Here is a 21,309-nt window from a genome sequence, read left to right as displayed (position 1 = left end):
GCCTCAGGGATATGGCCATGTTCCCTGGGTGAAACACAAGGGCAGCCTAAGCATTTGGAACGACTTGCAGCCATTTAAACAACATATCAGAAAGATGGATGTTAAATGAATTGTAATTTCAAACCAAACGTTTACAAATGAATTCAAGACCAGTGCTTTGAAAAATAATTTCACCTCATGGATCTGATGACACACAGTTGTTGGTTCACATCGAGGCCACGGAAATATCAAAGTTGAAGGGGTCGTTATTATTTTTCACTTTAATCCGAACGTGAATTTATTAGTCAAAGATTTAAGAGCTAGAATACAGCAGCAAAGGTTATTTGAAACCGCATTTAACGTCAATTACCTCTGTTTCATAGCGATTAAATTGAAGATATCTACATAGCATTCAATGTTAAGCCTCGTTAATTGAAAAAAAATGTTATGCGCCTGCAAGTACAGTACTCATGAACTGGTATACTTCATAGATGTACATACATGCTATACATATTCGTCATCCTCAGGCTAGGAATCAACTGTACATAAATAACACCTCCGTTTCAAGTACACACTTATAACATTATTAGCACCCTGCAGCCGTTCTTAACCAAGCAGGATGTACAGAGAAAACTATTTATCTTACAGGGAAACCCTGAAGTTTCTACCAGACTGATGCCAGCACTGTACAGCATGCTCTCCCATGTTGTGCCACCATGCCCTAGCTGCTTTTGTCCTCCCGCCCAGTCTCCCCGTTCATCCCGCCCTAATCCACCACACTACTTACATCAGTGGTCTTCAAACTGTGGGGCTGGCCCCCCTCAGAGGGCCCAAAGGAAGTCCAGGGTGGGTGCAAAGCTCTTAAAAAAGGGAATACGGGGACTGCTTCTAATCCTAAAGCACGACGCACCATAGGGAACCAAGCTGCACCTCACTGAGGAGGCCCAACAAGGCCGAAACTTGTCTGGGGTTGCTTGTGTTTCCGTGCAGAGGGGACCTGGCCTAGCAGTTCGGGCTGGGCTGCTACCATTGGTGGCAGTACCTGACTGATTTGCATATGGCTGGTCCCCTTTTGCAATGGTGCAGACGGGCTAAAAAACGGTGGTGTGGAAGGTTGCCCAGAGCAATGCCAGTGGTTCAGATTCATTCAAAACCTTCCACCCATCACTTTTGTGTTGTGCTTACTGTTTGTCTCACTATGTGAGAGAGGGCATGCCCAGACGTGGGTCCCTTGCTCGCTGTGCCATAGGGAGCCAAGCTGCACCTCACTGAGGAGGCCCAACAATGCCGAAACATGTCTGGGTTGCTTGTGTTTCCGTGCAGAGGGGACCTGGCCTAGCAGTTCGGGCTGGGCTGCTACCATTGGTGGCAGAACCTGACTGAATTTGCATATGGCTGGTCCCCTTTTGCAATGGCGCAGACTGTCTAAAAAACGGTGGCGTGGAAGGTTGCCCAGAGCAATGCCAGTGGTTCAGATTTATTAAAAATCTTCCACCCATCACTTTTGTGCTTACTGTTTGTCTCACTATGTGAGAGAGGGTATGCCCAGACGTGGGTCCCTAGGGAACCAAGCTGCACCTCACTGAGGAGGCCCAATAAGGCCGAAACATGTCTGGGGTTGTTTGTGTTTCCGTGCCGAGGGGACCTGGCCTAGCAGTTCGGTCTGGGCTGCTACCATTGGTGGCAGTACCTGACTGATTTGCATATGGCTGGTCCCCTTTTGCAATGGCGCAGACAGGCTAAAAACGGTGGTGTGTAAGGTTACCCAGAGCAATGCCAGGGGTTCAGATTCATTCAAAACCTCCCACCCATCACTTTTGTGCTTACTGTTTGTCTCACTATCTGAGAGAGGGTATGCCCAGACGTGGGTCCCTTGCTCGCTGCGCCATAGGGAACCAAGCTGCACCTCACTGAGGAGGCCCAACAAGGCCGAAACATGTCTGGGGTTACTTGTGTTTCTGTGTAGAGGGGACCTGGCCTAGCAGTTCGGGTTGGGCTGCTACCATTGGTGGCATTACCTGACTGATTTGCATATGGCTGGTCCCCTTTTGCAATGGCGCAGACGGGCTAAAAAACGGTGGCGTGTAAGGTTGCCCAGAGCAATGCCAGTGGTTCAGATTCATTCAAAACCTCCCACCCATCACTTTTGTGCTTACTGTTTGTCTCACTATGTGAGAGAGGGTATGCCCAGATGTGGGTCCCTTGCTCGCTGCGCCATGGGGAACCAAGCTGCACCTCACTGAGGAGGCCCAACAAGGCCGAAACATGTCTGGGGTTGCTTGTATTTCCGTGCAGAGGGGACCTGGCCTAGCAGTTCGGGCTGGGCTGCTACCATTGGTGGCAGTACTGACTGATTTGCATATGGCTGGTCCCCTTTTGCAATGGCGCAGACGGGCTAAAAAACGGTGGTGTGGAAGGTTGCCCAGAGCAATGCCAGTAGTTCAAATTCATTCAAAACTTTCCACCCATCACTTTTGTGCTTACTAATTGTCAGATCAGCAGCAGTTCATATAAAATTAGAACTAATGCAAGATCTAGGCAAAGATCATTCTATATGTAGGAAATTAAAAAGACCCACAGATTCAGCACATAGATGAAACACTAGGAGGTATAACGGCTACAAGCAGAAATATATAGATTAACAATTAAAAGGCATTTAAGAAGAAAGACACAATTCATCCAGAAGAACTGAGGTTTAGATATCAGTGCTAAACTTTTTGCTTAAGATAGAGTGCAACAGGTAAATATTGTGCCTGGGTCCAGACACTATTTAATGAACTCGCCATCAATAGGTATAGGAAAGCTATATATAATAACAAAAAATAGCCCCTAAACACGGGATGTGAGAGTTTCTGAGGTGGTTATACTTCCAACAAAAAATACTCAACGAGGTTCAACACTACCTCGGCAAAAGAGGCAAACCCTTCCCTCAAAGGGTTTCCCATCCCAGCGCCCCAGCATACTATTGATTTTTTTAAAAAAATGAAAACGTATCCGGGTGATGATTTTTCTCTGTGCTTATAAGGGGACCAAACCATGTATGGTTGGAAGCCATAAGAAGGTAACATGATTTCCATTACTCTGTCTATTCAATCAATTCCTGTTGGCATTCATAAAGGAACAATAACAACAATCTAATGTTTGCAATCTTACCCGTGTCGAGAATTCGAGTGGACTGCACAATTTACAGCATTGGTAGACAATAATATATTTTTAAGACATTTGAACCAAGAATATATGCTGCTCTGTCTCCATACAGCTTTTGAGTGAATTGCCTTAGAGTCAGTCAGTGCATTTAACAATGTAAATAAGGTTATCATGCGTCCCTGATTTTCGGCGACAGTTCCAGATTTTAGACCCTGGACACTGTTTGACCTGTCTCCCCAGATGTGTCCCAGATTCTTGCTAATATTTATTAATCGGCCCCAATTTCTGGGGACATTTCCTCCCATTGGCCAGGGGAAAGATTAAAAGAGTCAGTTACATGTTTAACCTCTTGCGCTCGCCTATATTAACTCCTCCAAAGGTAGAGGTTATTGTCTATGGTTATCCTTCTAATTTGGGGTGCGCTCAGTTCTGGCTATTTTCTCTCGGCAAATGTCCTTCATGATTCCCTGTAGTGTGAAAACTTGGTTTAAAATTGGATATGTTGCTTACTTTTTTCCCTCAGCTCTGTAATTTCTCATCTTCCTGCTGGAATTTTCTTCATATTATATAATTATAATCTTCTTCAACAGATTAGTCCTTTCCTTTCCCACTTAGATCATAGTTTTGTTTCTCCTTCACTTCTACAATAACATCTAAACTATTCCAATTCTCTCTATCTTGGCCTAGTAACCAGATGCCACAACAAGAAATTCTTCAAAATCTTGCTGCTTTTGGCTCCCTCTGGTCAGATCACATCACAAACTCTATCATTGCTTTGGCTGCTGATTAAGCTGATGAGCATTTCAAAACTAAATGTACTGTCCATCACTGCGTTTCTAATGCTGCCCTCCCTTTTTTGTATTGCAAAATGGTTTATTACAAACCTTATACAACTCAATTCATGATAAAAACACATCATTCATTCCTTAATATACAGCTCATAAAAACATTTTTTACATTTTAAATTCATGATTACAACCAGCCACACGATACTAGTCTTACTCCTATTAAGTGCACATTTGTTGTACACTTATACAAAAATCCCACATTGCTTTTGTTCTCTGTTACTCATTTAGTTACATCCCAAACATTCTTTATGCTCATGACATATCAATGATCTTCAGAAACTTGACTACCCTGATCACAAGTGTGGAGGTTGACCTTTGCATAATATATTGACAAATGTTTTCTAAGTTAAGTAAGTCAATTGCATGGACAAATCCACCAAAGAGCTCTTCTTTTTTAAAAATAAATGTGTATTGGTTTTGGTTACCACAGAAACCTTTACAATGTTATTACATACCATTATATAAAACAAAATATATAAATACATCTAATCATATAAAACAAATTACTTAAGTACATTTCACCATACACATCATATCAAATATTAAAATCCTTAGATTAATATAAGATAAAACTAATATACATAAAACACCTCTACTAATATCAAAATGGATCGTTGGCAAAAATTAATTGGACCACATCAGCGCTAGCAACATATCATAATGCAATAGAATATAAAACGTCATGGGTTCAGTTTCACACAGTAAAACATTATGTGCAAAATACCCTTTATCTATTACTCTATTTAATCAGAGCCTAACCATTCAAACCTATACATCTTTCCTTAATAAGCATCACAATACTTTAAGAGGAAGTTTGAATAATAGGCAGCTTCATGTCATCTAAAGCACGACATTAAAATTTTCATCGTACCTAAAGTAGACACATACTACTAACATCTCTAAAATCAATAAACATGCAACAACATATAAATATACATAAAATTATCATAATCCCATAAAACTATTTTTATTAAAAAAAACTGTCCTAAGGTTCATACTATAATACTCTCCTCAAGATATATAGCATAACCTTTGTAAGATACACCATACCAGATGGACTGTCACAATTTGTGTACCCTTTTAGTTTAGGCTATTCGATTGAACCAGCCCTATACCATCAATTTTGTGCTCCATTTTATCGAGACATTAAAATTAGGATATCTCTAATCTTATTTATGAAGATATTGGAGTTTTATGTCAATTATATCCAGTAATCGTATCAGCGCAAGGACCAGACTTTGACTCCTCCCCCACATACACCTAGTCCATAGACATTCTCTTGATAACTGAGAATCATTAAGTAAATATTTATCAAGAGTAATCATCTGCGCACACTCAAAATACCCACAGTAGATTACCAGATGTTTTCAGTTTTCATGCAACACATACGACATATACCATCATCACTGCTTGAATCATTCTTGTGCCAAGATAAAATGTGCTCATTAGTAACAAATTGGTTTAATTTAAAGCGCATGTATACCTTTCTTTGTTTTTCACATGGAATTCTGATCAGATACCTTGCTCTATCACCATGTTTTCTAATATACTTAGCATATTCAGTATAATACTTATAACAATAGTTCTTATCTATTATCTTACACCAATTCAGACCCTTTAGTTTCCTTTTTACCCCCAGTATTTAAGCACATAGGTCAACAACAGACACATTGATCTCATCTAAGATCTTATTCATTTTTTGTGCAAGCTTCACAAGTGAAGGGGGATTACCAGCAATTAACATTAGCGAAAGGTCCTCATATAATGAGTTTCTTGGAGGACATATTATTTTAACATAGTTCGACAATAGACGCCAATGCCACTTAGATGAGAGAGAAGATATGTTCAATTCGTGGCATATAATCGAATTAGGTATTGATGAGGGAAACCCCAGGGTATACTTCCATATCTTGCCTTGAATCACATCCAATATATGTTTTATGTTGATTAAACACAAATCTAATCCATATAATATTATGGATTCTACCTTTAACTGATAGTATTGGATGAGAGGAAGTAAGGAATATGTACAGTATTTATGATAGATGAGTTTCATCTGTCTCATAAGGGGTATTATTTTCAAATTCAAGGATTCCTGCCACATGGAAGCTTGAATCTGTAAGATTATATCCCGAATATCTAAGCATAGGGGTTCGTGTAATATGTATGTCTGCTAGTGTCCACACATATTTGCAGGGTTTACTTTTACAATTCTTAAAAATCAAAATATGTGATTTTGATGGGTTAGGAAGCAAATTGAACGTATTTGCATACGTTACAAACAAATCTAATTGCCAAAAGGCGTGCGGTCAAAGAAGACTAAGTCGTCCGCAAAGGCCATCCAATTAAGGTTCAGTTGGCCCAGGCGGACGGGGTAGATGTTATCATTCTTCCATAATTCATCGATGTCACACATGTAAAAGTTAAATAAAACTGTGGCTAAATTACAACCCTGTTTAACACCGATACTAGTCGGTATAGGGTCAGTAAGTGAACCTTCTGTTATAAGCCGCACCCTGTAAATTGTGTTGGTGTGTAGCAGAGCAATGATAGCAATCACGTTAGCAGGTATTCCTAAATTAAAGATTTTTTTGATCACTCTATCAAAGGCAGCACTCATATCGAATGCCACCATATAGACAGGGCCAGAAAAAGAATGTTTTGTCAAGTGGAGAATATGTGCCAATATCGTGGCATTTAGAGGACAACCCATGTTTTTGCAGAACCCCACCTGATAGCGCAAAAGTACATAATTTAGACCAATATGTATTTGCAAATCCTCCAGAATTAGACGTGTGAATACTTTTGAGGCAGCATACATCAGGGCGAGTAATGGTTCGAAGTGCCGCCCACAGTTCTCTAGGGTTATGATTGATTAATGTGTGGATAATAGGCTGATTGTCCCTGATATACAGATCAATTTTGTATATTTTAGTTTATTTTCATACGATTGACATAGTAGTCATTTCTGTCTAAGGTAATCCATTGATGTATAAGCACATTTCTTGGCCTGCCTTATCAATGTGTATTTCTGTCTTGGACCACCTCAATATTGTAAATGAGCATGGGACAATGCCAGAGCACTCTGAGATTTTAAAGCAACAAGTTGGTTAAGACAATTTTTAATTATTGCAACATTGCTTTCTTCAATTTGTGCGGCATTGTAACACGTCACCACGCCATAAGTAAAAAGGCACTTATTACCACGGATAGCGCAGGCCAACTTTCTACAAAGTTTAGGTGACCATCTCAAAGATAGTATAGAACGATCAGGTTCCAACAAGGTCAGATTGGGTTCCACGTCCCACGAACTATATGGGGCTCTGATTGCGAATTCCATCATTATATGGTCTCCCAAATGTGGGTCAGAGATACATACCAGCTCACAGATATAAAATAAGCATGTAGATACAAAAAAGTAATCAATGTGGGATCTAATTTGCCCTCTCGCCCACGTATAGTCATAACAATTTGTGAGTCTATTAACAAGCTGTAGCTCCCAATAAAGAAGGTAGTTTACCCATATTTGACCTTTTTGTTGCCTAACATGGCACGTCCTACCCTCATCATTATCATAAGTTACACCAGGAAGTCTGCAGTTTGCGTTAAAATCACCCCCAAGTATGATTTTATATTTAGGGTATCATATTACAACATCATCAAAAATACATCTAATTTTGTGAGCATCTCCAATTGGGAGTACTTGGAAGGGTTCCAATACATGGAAACAACCACGAACGGTTCACCAGGATCAGAATGTAATAGGAGCTCAACAGCCAGTATATCATCTTTGCAATAGACAATTTTAGAGGTTGCCCTAATAGCATTATTAACCAAAATGGCAACACCCCCCCGAGGGTCAACCGAATACTCCTATAATTGCAGGCAGATCATAAGTTACATACCCTTCTACAGAAAAATGTGAATGGCACATGGTCTCTTGGACCAAAAATGAGTGGGTATCCCAGCTAACCACATATGAAGGTTCCGTAAACCACATCCATTCCAGGAAGTCAGTTTAAGCACATAATTGCTACTGAGTTAAAGGAGATTTTTTCTCTGGTGCATTATGCAACAATGGTTCAAGCCATGTGAGCTCTTTAATCGCAGCAGCAAATGCAGTAAATTGTTTCAGAATCTCTTCATTTGTGCCCAGCAGTAGCCCAACTTGTGAATTACCAACTTCTTTTAAGACCTTAGGAGTTTCAGTTTTAACAAATATGGTAGCCTCCTCGTTAGTCCTAAATATGCAGGGTGTAATGCCTATCATAGCCAGGTCAACACGTTGTTCCAATATCAGTTTCATGATGATATGGGAATGATAATAGCATAGCATACGGTTATTTTTGACAGTCTGTAGTATTATCCTGTCTATATCTTCAGAAATCAGCATACGAAGTGAAGGTATAGATTTAAATTCTCTCAACCGGAATGTCCTATTCAAACTGGATCTACCATTCACCACAAGGTCGCTCTCCCATCCCATAAAAAGAGGAAGATCAGGGCCTAATGAAAGGCTAACCAAGGGTTCTGTCTTATCATTATACACTGGGCCATTTGCTGGGCACAGGGATGAATTAGTTTTAGGATCTGTGATATACATATCACCATTCAGCCTAGGTGGAGGCATTGGGAGACTTATAGGAATGTCAGCAGGGACAGTGCTGTTAGCCACATCGGCCAAGGTTTCAGCAACCGCAGCCAGGCACATCCACGCAGCAGACTCTGCTTGAGGGGCCAATCTCCCATTTGTTATAGGACCGCCATTCATGGGATGTGGCACAGAGCCAATCTGAATGGACAAATTACATGTGGAGGCTTGATCTTTGCTCAAAGGACTAAACTATATGTTACCTATCCCTAAGGAATTTGACTTGGCACCAGCATTCATGCTACCACCAGTCCCACAACATTTTTTACTAGCAACAATAGCCTAGTAGCTCAATAATTCAGTTTGTTTCTGTCGGACCGGGAGTGCCAAGAGGTCTAACGATGATTTGCCTACTGTGCATGCTTTTGAACTACAACGCTCCTTCCCATCCATCATACCCACGGCCTTATTGATAGAGACTTTGTTAACAGCAGATTTGTCAGACATAGGTCAATTTTTGATCATATCCTTTTTAATATCTAAGAAGGATTTACTCCCCTCATTGAGTTGCTGAAGATCAAGAATAACGTCCTCATGGGAGATGTTAGCTATATTTTTTATTTTAGCATTATGTCCATTAATTTGTTTAGAAGGTAGGTTTCTTTTTTCTTTTTCTGCTGCCTGTAGCATTTATTTCTATATAAATGCCTTTTTTGGGCTCTCTGAGCCAAGCGTTTCTCTCTAAAAGATAGATATATGCCAACAGACTCGTAACATTCCAAATCCGTAGCCCCAACACCACTTCCTTCATTGAAGACGTAATTTTTCTCCTCAGTTTCAATCAAGTCGCTAAGAGCAGAGGGACTACTAGCATCCCCATCAGTATTAAATACTTCAGCCACAGAAGATGGTGGAATCAAATTAGCCCCTTGCGCGTCCAACAAAATCTGTAGTTTTACTTCTATTTTTTCATAATTGTCCAACACAGTTTGTAATAACTTGGATTCATTGATCTTTATATTATTATTGCTATTCGGAGACACTGTAGCTGCAAAATCAGCATAGGATCTAGGATCAGATTCAGGGGGCAAGCAGCAATCAACCGTCTGTGTGTTTTTTGTACACATATTAGTTCCACATTTAACCACTGAGGCCAGGGCCAGCATTGTATCATAAGCAAAAAACAAACCCTCTAGTTTATTTAGTTTACCCACGATAATAATAAATAATAATAATAATAATAAAATGTGCAAGCGTTAATTTCATTTCCTGGATTTCCTAATGTGTTTGTTCGTGCCCCTTATCCAGTAAATGAAGGATCTGTGTGAGCACAGGAAAAGGATAGTTATCTATAACACTAGTCTCAGGATCTTCAGGCGAAGAGGATGTAGGACCATGTGGGACATTACCCATAAAATCATTATTTTATTCCAGTGTTGTCCCCGATTCTTTTTTCCCAAACTCCATATTTGCATCTGTATTTTTAGAAGCATGTGATGGGGAACTCGGAGATAGCTGGAAGTTAGTAGGACATGATCTCCTGTCATTTGCGAGGGTAACAGGCTTAACGCCTAAGATATTGTTATGAAACAAAAATACATTTTCTACTCCCCTCCTAATTTGTGCAACAGGAGTAGAGGGACCCAAAGATAGTTTTATACATTTACCCAGGTCCGCCTCTATTGCTGGTGGGATAATAGAGGTGTCAGAGATTTGATTAGTAAAGTCTTTCTCTGGTAGTATGTTTTTATCATAGGCACTTAAAGGAACAATAACCTGCGGGCACGCCAGGGCTTCAAACATGCCATTGTCCATGGCCCTCATTACGACCCTTGCGGAAATCGACTGACCGGAGCGCCACAGCGTAAATAGCGTTTCCGCCATTGCACGAAGGAGCAAAGTGCGGCCCATTCCGACCCATCGGGCACGAGCACCACGGCATGGCGGAAGTGCTAAGTCCGCGATGGCGGAAAAGACCCCAAAACGGCCCACACCGCCGCCGTACGGGGCCCCAGGTGCAATACCGCCACCCCTCCTAGCGGTCACCGCAGTGTGCGCCTACCGCAAAGTACGGTGGCCGGAAATATACGGAAACGGAAGTTAAAACACGGGCCCGGAACGGGAAACATCCCGGCGTACACCTATAAATACACTAAAACCACACAACCACTAAAAACACTACCCTGAGACACACCCCACCCCGTCAACCACCCTAGCGAAACCAAGAAAAATGGGAAAAGCAGCGAAGAAAGCGTGCGACCGCAAGCGGCAGGTCCACTTCTCCCGTGAGGAACTCACCGTGCTAACAGAGACCCTCCAGGAGAATGCTGCCGTGGTCTTCTCCACGCAAATGACCAGGACGGCACTTGCAAACAAGAAGGCCATATGGGCTCTGGTGGCACAGCGGGTAAGTGCGGTGGGGACCGCACCCCGCACCCCACAGCAATGCCGCAAGCGATGGGACGACCTGCGGATACGCGTCCGCAGCATACTCTCTGCCAACCGCAACATTGCCACAGCCACCGGGGGAGGTCCTGAATCACCCATCAAGTTGACCCCCTGGGAAGAAATCTGTGCCTCCACCATCGGAATGGAGAGCATTGAGGGAGTCGGAGGGATGGAGAAAGGAGTGCAGACATCCGAAGATTCAGGTAGGTGGGCCAGATATAACAAGCCACACAGTCCATCCATGTGAAGCACCATGCGTCCACATAGTGCAACAGAAACACATGTCCAGGATAAGGTCCACACACATCGGCCTGATAGCGCACGTTAAAACCCACAATAAATACATAAATAATTAAAAACCCCTAATACACGCACTACACGTGCAGCAGGCACACCCAAACTGCAGGCTGCCAAACAACTGCACCCTCACTCCACACACAAATCAAAGCACCTCCAAGGACCCGACCCAAATCACCCTCAGGTACCACCCCAAAGCATGTGATACAATGCCATTCCAATTCCCACAGACCCATCAATAACCCTCGCCCTCCTTTACTCCACCACAGGGTCCGATCCAAACGACGAGCCACAGGACACCCCTACCAGCACACCTGCAAAGAGGGCCAAGACCAACGGCCAGAGACCCTTCACCTCAGCTGCACGCATCAAGACACGGCAGCAGCACAAATCAGGTGGTAGCACAGAGGAGGGAACATCAACAGGCACCCCAGCAGCCAGCATGGCCACAACACCACCACCACAGGTCCCCCCAATGGATGCCACAGAAGGCACTGCCTCTGGTGGCAGCAGCACCATAGGTGACACCCCATTGATGGCAGCATGCTCGGACACAGAAGACAGGGATGTCGAGGTCAGATCCATCCATGACCTGTCCCAATCCCCCTGTCTGTCCCATCCCGTACAACATGAGGATACCACGCAGGGGCAGCCACAAGACGACGACTGGCCATCCCCCCCAAGCCCTGTGGCAAGGCAACATGAGGACAACAGCCCCTCTGTGACACCCCCGCAAATGGGCATGGCCCAGCAGAGGCAACAGTCCCTCGACAAGTTAATCGTCCAACAGCAGCAAATGGCCACACTCCTCAAGGACCATGCCGATGAATGTGGGGGCACCAAGGCAGACATAGAAACATCAACAGAGACACTTAGGGCAGAAATGGAGAGATGTACAGAGACGCTAAGGGCACAAATTGAGAGTAGCACCGAGAGCCTGAGAGTCCAAATGGAGAGAAGCACCGAGAGCCTGAGGGGGGAACAGCATGCGACGTCCAAAGACGTATGTGCCGAACTTGCCGCAGTGCGCCGTGTGCTCACTGAGCTCTCGCAAACCCTTAGGGACATGCATGGACGTGAGCAGGCAGACACATCATCCGTTGCAAGTTCCGTCCAGGGCAGCCCCCAACGTAGATCAGGGAGGAACCTGCGCTCCACAGGCAGGGGTGCCCCTGATACCCGCAGAGGGGGCTTGCAATAGCGACAGGCCACTGACAATGAGCATCTTTGGACACTGGTGTTCGGGTGGGAGGTAGGAGGGTGGAGGGGGTGTGTTGGGCTCACTTGGGTGGCGGGTCGATAGGGTGTTCAACATGATATCACATATGCCATAAAAAGTGCACGATCACCCAATGAGATGTGTGGACATTGATCTTTGTGTACTAGGCCATCATAGGCGTACAGTCCATATTGTGCATGTCCCAGACACACGCAGTGCCACGAGCCCCGTGTCCATGTATCAGCCCCCAGGCGTGAGTGCTAGAAGCATACATTAATGAGATGCTGACGGATGTCACGGCCCTCCGGTGCCTCGCAGACTCCTTGAGGTGCTGCCACATCCCCACCCTCATCATGACCATCATCCGGTGCTTGCAGTTCAGCGTCAGGGGGCATGGGCACATTTCTACGTACGCACATGTTGTGGAGCATGACACATGCCATGACCATCTTTGCAACCTTCTCATGGCGGTACAGGAGTGCCCCGCCAGACCTGCTGAGGCAGCGGAAACGAGTCTTCAGTAGGCCGAATGCCTGTTCTATGACTACACGGGTACGTGAGTGGGCATGGTTGTAGTCCTCCTCATGCAGGTCCCGTGGGTTCCGGACTGGTGTGAGGAGCCATCTCTTCAGTGGATATCCAGCATCACCTGTATGTGGACGATAAACGTAGGATGTGGAATGCCATTGATACGTACGCACACCCCCCCCCCCCTTCCTGCCAGTACATTGCCAAATCACATACCCCACATCATCATGCATGAGATGAGACTCACCGAGTAGCCAGGATCTGTACCCTGCGTGTCGCTCCATGTAGCGTGGTATGGTAGAGTTCCTCAAGACCATGGAATCATGGGTTGATCCAGGGAATCGGGCACAACAATGCGTAATGATCCTGTTGGAGTCACACACCATTTGTACATTCAGGGAATGAAATTGTTTTCGGTTGCGGTACTGGGCCTCCATGGCATGTGGGACGACCAATTCAACATGGGTGCAGTCGATGGCACCAATGCAACCCGGTATGCCGGCAAGTGCATGGAATCCCACTTTTGTGTTCGTAATTTCCTGCTCCGAGCGTGGTAGGGAGATGTAGTCGTCTGCGTGCTGCAGGAGGGCATCGAGCACTTGGAATAGTGTCCGTGAAAACAGTGGCTGTGATATGCCATGCAACTGTCCGACTGTGTGCTGGTAGGTGCCTGTGGCCAGGAAGTGGAGTACAGACACCACCTTCAGTAGGGGTGGGATTGCGGTTGGGCTATCTATCATGCTGACTAGGTCAGCCTGTGTCATGTCCACAATGGCGGCTATGGTGTCCCGGTCCAGACGGTAGAGGGTGTGGATCTGCTCATCAGTGAGGTTGAACGGATGTGCTCGGAGGCGTGGGATTGCGGGCTGCCTGCGTGGTGGTAGTGGCTGTGCTGCTGGGCCTTGCTGGCCCTGCCTTGGCCTCCTCCTCCTCCTGCGTCTCCTCCGTGCGGCTGGTTGTAGTTGTTGTTCGTCTTCTTCTTGGAGTCGGAGCACTTGCAGTGCTATCAGGTCCCCCAGGGCCAACATCGCGAGTCCTGCCGGTAGCATTTCGCTGTGGTTGTGGGAGGAGACTGGCTGTGCAATTTATGTGTTTTCAGGCTGTATGGCCTCCACCTGTGGTGATTGATTCCACCTGTGCAAACGGCTCTCCCCTTTGGCCGAGCACGTCCCGCGCACTACGCTGCAATTCGGGTAATGGTATCTTGCTATTGCAATCATGTATTTGTACCCGATGGGCGTGTAAGATTGGTTGATATGTTCATTCTGCTGTGGTCCCATTGTTTCCCATACTATCTGTGCAGTCGCGAACGGACTTGTGAAGGGTCAGTGGAACGTAGTACTCGAGTAACGGTGGGCCCTCATGCATCACTGTACCGAGTTGCAACGACGGGCGGGGCGTCCCATTTGTGGGTGAAGGCAGTTGCCATTTTCACACACAGCCGCACTCGATGGAATAATTAGTGATTTCAAACGGCCACAGATGCCTTTTCGACGTGATGTTGCAAATGAGGAATTCGAAGGGCGGCGCTTTCGGTTTCCAGCTAGCGGCGAGGAGATGCCCACAGGTCTGACTGCAAATGTAACGTTCTATTGTTCTATGTCCTTGAGACAGGGCCCATGGCGAGGGAGCAATGATTGATATGAATAGTTTGGGATGCGCAATAGCTACGTGGGCGATGAGGCCGGCCATTCCCAAATACATGTTACTTCACAACACTGGATTTACGGGCTGGGGCACTGTGGATGTAGCAGGCTGCATTACGCACAGACTCAATGGACGTTTCTAATGTCATGTGAGTAATAATTCAGGCGTTTTGATCCCGGGATGAGGGAATGATGAATGGATGCATGGGCAGGTGATTTGGTGCAGAGTTTGCCATGTACAGGGCTTCTTGGGATCTATCCGCCTCCCCTACGCTATGTGATGCAGGGCTGCCATAGTGGGACCATCGTCTATCTGGCCTTGTTGAGCCCTCCCTGTCTCGACGCGCCCTCAGACACTTGTGTCCATGCACGTTAACATTCCCATCTGATGGATTCTGTTTTGGCAGACGCATGCACAGGTACACTCGTTCGTGATGGTGTTTACACCTAGGTATAGATGGTTATGAGTCGCAAGTGGCTTTGGGGTGTTGATGATCCTTTGGAGTGGGCTGGCATGCATATGGCTGTGGATTTCGTGTGCTCATTGAAGTGAGTTGTTCGAATGTAGTTCTGATGGCCATTCTGTTCTTGTTCTTTTCTTTTGGTTGACAGGTATCTCCTCCCCTTTTGCCACTGCCATCTGTATGCCACTCCTGCAGATGGATTTTACTCCCGACACCTGCTGCTTCGTGTTAATCGGTGGAGCAGCATTACGATCTTATGGGACGATCGCCAGTGGCCCACATGCCCTTACGCAGTACTGGTGGCTCGGAGCAACATTTCGGCCTTTCAGCTGGACTAGTGCCTCCCCATTGGGACGGCCCTGCGGTTGTGTGCGCTTCCTTTTTGCCTTTTCGTACGTGATTGTGGCTCTGTGTACCATGATGGGACAGGGCGTCACACAAGTAGTGGCTGGTCTTTTCTTGCGGCTGCAGCCCACAATGGTGAAATGTGTTTTGGAGTTCATGGCTTGATGGCTGTATGGGCTTGGTGATTTTGTTGTGCATTAAATTTCTATTCTGATTTGGGCCGTGTAGCGTTTTTCTTTGCAAGTGATGTGGCATGTGCCTATATGTGGGGCGATGTATTGTGAGGAGATCTGCATTGGGTTCCTGCTTCGGGGTTTAGTTGCGTGGTACTGTGCTGGGCGCGTTTGCCTACTGAGCCCGTGAGGTCAGGGATGGGGGCTGCCTATATGACAGTTTGGATGTTGTCATGCTCAGGGGCGGGGGATTGGGTTTTGTGTGACAGATGGCGGTCAGCCAGGTGGACTGGTGGAATGTTGTTATTTTCGGAATGTTGCTGGTCACAGGTGCCTGTGTTTGCGTGCGTTTCGGGGGGGGGGACTGTGGTCATGTCCATTGGGATGGCTTCTGTATTCGTGCCATCTGTGCCCTGCAGCTCCCATTGGCCCCTGTTGTGTTTCTTTTGTTCGTTGGCATGCATGGGTGCTTTGTACATTTCAATGGTTGCATTGTGACTTCATTGCACCTACAGGGAGTTGTACTTTGTGGGCAGGGAGCGGTGTACAGGCACTCAGTGGGGCCGTTTACGGTTGATTCGCGATGCCGGACTTCTCGCCATGGCGGAATGGTCCATTCCGCCATGCCTGATGGCGTTAGGTACATGTCCGCTAGGGTCGGAATTGGCGTACCGTTGCACCATGGTGGTGTTTGCGGTTTGGCATGGCGCGCGCGCGCGTGCTTAGTGCAGTTAGCGTTGGCGTTCACTACGGTGTCGCTAATGGCTTCGTACTTTGCGGTGACGGGTCATAGTCGCACCGAGCGCTATTCGATGGCGGTATTGCATTTCCGCCATCGTTTTTCCCTTTCCGCCAGGGTCGTAATGAGGGCCCATGTCTTTAATTTCATGCAAACCAAAACTTAATGGTAAAGGATCAGAAGCATGATGAACAAGGGCATTATGGGATCCCACACTTTTTACAGCCTTCACAACCGTAGGCAGAGGCCCAGCACAACCAGTTGAAACATCACGTAAGTCAATAAGGGGGAGGGGGGGACCTTATCAACAAGCTCATCAGCAAAAGATGCGTGCTGTAAAGTAGCAGGCATGGTTTTATTAGGAGACACACTGTTGGAATTCTGTAGTTTCCTCCCACTACATAAGCCTTTCACCATCTTAAATAGTAAGTGCGTTTAAAGTGTATGGATAACTATAGATACCCCACTAATGGGACGCTTGTCACCACAGAACTCTATGTCCCAGCACACACTGATTTGTTTACACGTGACCACAAGACTGACTTGCTGTTACCAAGATAAAGGCAAATACAAGACAAAGGGGGTCATTACGAGTTTGGAGGTAATGGAAAAACGATGCCGGTAAGGGATTACCGGCACTGCATACCGCTATGGGCTATTCCGACCCAACAAGCCGCTATTAGTGGCACCGCTGATAGCGTGCTCCCACGTACCGGCATGCGCGCAGGCACGTGGCCCTCGGGCCCGGCAATAGCAGGATGGCGCTAACAGGAGGACATCACAAGTCACACGGACATGCAAATACCGGCATCATGAAGGCGGTAATGAGGCGTACCGGGATGCTGGCAATACCGGCATCGCGAACCACCCGCAAACAGCAATGTCCAGTGTTCCCAACTGCCACAGGTGCACACAATCAGCACAGGTGGTGGCAATGGAGTCTGGGCCAGCACAAAAGGAGCACACCCACACACCACACCCCTCACCACAACAAAATGATTCCACTTGTAGTTGCAATACTGGGGCTGGAGGACATGGTTGCATTGCTACATCAGCAACAACAACAGGCACCACAGAGGAGATGCAGGAGGAGAAGGAGGGTGGTACCACGCAGGCAGCCCCCAATCCTTCGCATCAGAGGCAGTCCATTCAACCTAACCCCTGAGCAGATCCACACCCTGTACCGTCTGGACCGGGACACCATCACCACCATTGTGGACATGATACATGACGACATCGTCAGCCTGATTGAAATACGCACCTCCATCCCACCTCTACTGAAGGTAGTGTCTGTGCTCCACTTCCTGGCCATAGGCACCTACCAGCACACAGTGGGGCACATGCATGGCATATCACAACCCTTATTTTCTCGCATGCTGAACCAAGTGCAGGATGCCCTCCTGAAGCACACAAGGGACTACGTATCCCTACCACTGACTCCCCAGGAGATCTTTGACACAAAAGTTGGTTTCCATGAACTGGCAGGCATGCCAAATTGTATCGGTGCACTTGACTGCACCCATGTGGAATTGGTGGTCCTGCATGCAACAGAGGTGGTATACCGCAATCGTAAGCTATATCACTCAATCAATGTACAGAAGGTATGTGACTCCATCAAGATCATCACACATTGTTGTGCCCGATTTCCTGGATCAACTCATGACTCAATGGTCCTGCGCAACTCCACGCTACCACTCTACATGGAGCGACATGCAGGACGACGTGCCTGGCTGCTTGGTAAGCAGCATGACAGGCACATAGCAGTGAAATGGGGGAGAGATGCACACACAACCATGGTGTCATTGTTGTGGTGACAGCACGATGTGCACATCCCAAAACACTGTGCCCCAAAGCATCCCAAACTGAACCTGACTACCAATTCCCATTGCAATTAAGGAAGCTGCACACCTATCACAGCATACCAAATTTAAAACCACCCCACATCCCACAACACGTGCACCACCCATCATCGGACATCACCCTCCATAACACAATCCAGCAACATGCTGTGAGTATTCACAATGTAAATGTCTGCAGCAAATCACTACACAGGACAAGCATCCAGGAGAGTGCACATAACAAAACCACCAAGGGAATCCACTGCTTGTCACAGGGCCACCACCACAGTAGTGCAGCATGTCACCATGGGAATAATCAGCGCTGAATGCCAAATAATGGAGAGACCATGGCCAACGCTGCCAGTCAGAAATTCTTACAGAACACTACACATCACATATATAGCACAAACACAGCGGTATGAGTCCACAATGCATGAGCAACATCAAGCCAGTGTACACCGTGTATCATCTTGAAGATGCAATGCACACCATAAAACCATGGCACAGCACACATTGAGGGAATGAAAAATGTGTGCATACAACCACGGACATGTGCATGTGACCAACAAATATGGCATGCATGTGTGATAAGTACAGCTGTCCATCAAGAATCGATTAACACATACCTTATTTTGCTCCCATACAGGTGATAGTGGCTATCCCTTGAAGCCATGGCTCCTCACCCCTGTCCGAAACCCGCAGAACAGGCGCGAGGAGGACTACAATCGTTCCCATACCCGTACCCGTGTGGTCATCGAGCAGACCTTTGGCCTGTTGAAGGCATGTTTTGGCTGCCTTAGCCGGTCGGGTGAAGCACTCTTCTACAGGCATGAGAAGGTGGCCAAGATCATCATGGCATGTGTCATGCTGCACAACATGTGTATCTGACGGAACGTGCCCCTGCCCCCTGACATTGAACTGCAACCACCAGGCGATGATGAAGGGGATGAAGAAGATGTGGCCGCACACCATCGCGGTGCCGATGCACCGGAGGGACGTGCTGTGTGCCAGTCTGTGATTGGACAATATTTCTAAGACACATGGGTGCAGAGGGTGAAATTAATGTGGGACAGAGGGCACTGGGTGTGGGAGTACATGTACACTATGCACTGTATAGCAATAAATGACACATACACAATAAGGAATGTCCACTCAAGTATTTTTTCTGCCACACAACGGGTGTATTAAACTGTTAAACAAAGTGCTCAAACCCTCCACCTCAAACACACCCTCTCCCCACAACTCCCCCACACACCCTCTCCCCCGCCCCCCACAACTCTCCCACACATGGTTTCCAAGCAAATGCTGCAGGTGTCTGCGTCTATTGCCTTCATCAGGCTGCACCAACTACATTGGTCCACTCCCCGAACCTGGTGGCGGCATTTCCGATCGACGCAAGGTGCGCGCTGACCGGCGAAGGGGGCTGGTTTGAGTGGAGCTGCAAGATGATGCAGTGCCCGCCTGCTCCAGTCTGGGGGCAGTACGCTCTGCCTCCATGGAATCCGCTATGCGGGAAAGGACCTGCCTCAGAGCAGACACCTCCCCGCAGATACGTGTGGTACTGGCCTCAATTGCCTGTCTCAGGGAGGCAGTGTTGTCCCGCCCCTCCTGCCTTGCCTGGGCACCGTTGGACACAAACTGCCTGACAAGGGCAGTGAGCTCCTCCTGGCGCTGCACTGAATGTTCCATTAGCGGCACCCCACCCCGGACACCGGTGGATACTGCATGTGTGACATTTGCAGAGTCGTGTGGCAACTCCGTGGGGCTCATGCTCCCTTGCCCTGGTTCCCCTCCAGACAGCTCCTGTGTACTGTCATAGGTGGAATATAAAGGTGTGACCTGGGGTGATGTAGGGGGACTGGGTGTGGCAGGTAGGTCCGAAGAGTCATCCTCCACAGGGACACACACCTGGCCCTCGCTCTGCGCATCGTCGTCCGTCTGGGGTGCCGTGGCTGCCGCCTCCCCAACAGAGCTGTTCGCAGCTGATTGGGCCCCATCGGCCACTGTCTCCTGTGCAGGGGCCACAGTTGTTGTTGGTACTGTAGCAGTGGCCCTTGGCGGCACCAGTGCCGTGGCATCCTGTGATGTCTGGCCCTTCTGTGCCTGTTGTGGCTTGGCTGGCCCTTTCGATGTAGAAGGCCGGTTGCCTTCTTCCTCGCTGTCAGGATCAGAGTCTGTGGGGGACAGAGAGAGGGACGGCATTAGTGATGGTTTTACATGCATCATGCATACATTGTTATTATTGCTGTTGTACACATTAGAGGGGATTAGGTATTGGAGTTTTGACTATCACGTTGATTGCTATATGGGTGGATCATGCAGGCATCCGTCAGGGTCACACATGTTGGAGCTGGCGTATGCTGTGTGACATGCATTTCTATTGTGGACTGCGTGCAGTGTGACTAATGCCGTTTTCATATTTGTGTGGTGTGTCTCAGGTATGGCATTGGCATGCTGCATGCATGTGGATGTGTCAGTGCTGAGGACGGCATCTAGGCAGGGATGTGTCCATGTGTATGTAATGGGCCATGCATTGCCTCTTGGGACGGACAAATTGGTGGACTATCATCATACTTTGCATTACAGTGTTTTCTTAGGACACTCACCTCCATCCGCAGATGAGGTGGCGCCACGTTCCATCTCGCCGACACCTTCTATTGCCTCGATGCCAATAGTGCTGGCGCAGATTTCCTCCCACCGGCTTAGCTTGATAGGGGAGCTGGGACCACCGGCAGAAGCCAGGCCCTGACTCCGGTTGGCTGACATTATGTTCCTGACTCTCAGGCGCAGGTCGTCCCACCGTTTGCATACATCCTTGACTGCGCAGGGGGTGTTCCCTACAGCACTGACTTTTTGGGCAACAAGTTGCCAGATCTCCTTCTTCTTTATCTGTGCCTCTCTCTTGAGGTTGTTGGCAAACACAACCTCTGCATTATCTGCCAATGTCTCAGCGAGCATAGTCAACTCGTCCTACGTAAAGCGCTCTTTGCGCTGCCGGGATGCGCCTTTTTTGACAGCTTTAGGCATGATTGTGTTGGTGATGGTCT

Source organism: Ambystoma mexicanum, chromosome 3p (genome assembly GCF_040938575.1).
Source record: "Ambystoma mexicanum isolate Mex_15411 chromosome 3p, UKY_AmexF1_1, whole genome shotgun sequence".
NCBI classification, from domain to species: domain Eukaryota; kingdom Metazoa; phylum Chordata; class Amphibia; order Caudata; family Ambystomatidae; genus Ambystoma; species Ambystoma mexicanum.
The sequence above is the reverse complement of the archived record's forward strand: the minus strand, read 5'-3'. Positions refer to the sequence as shown.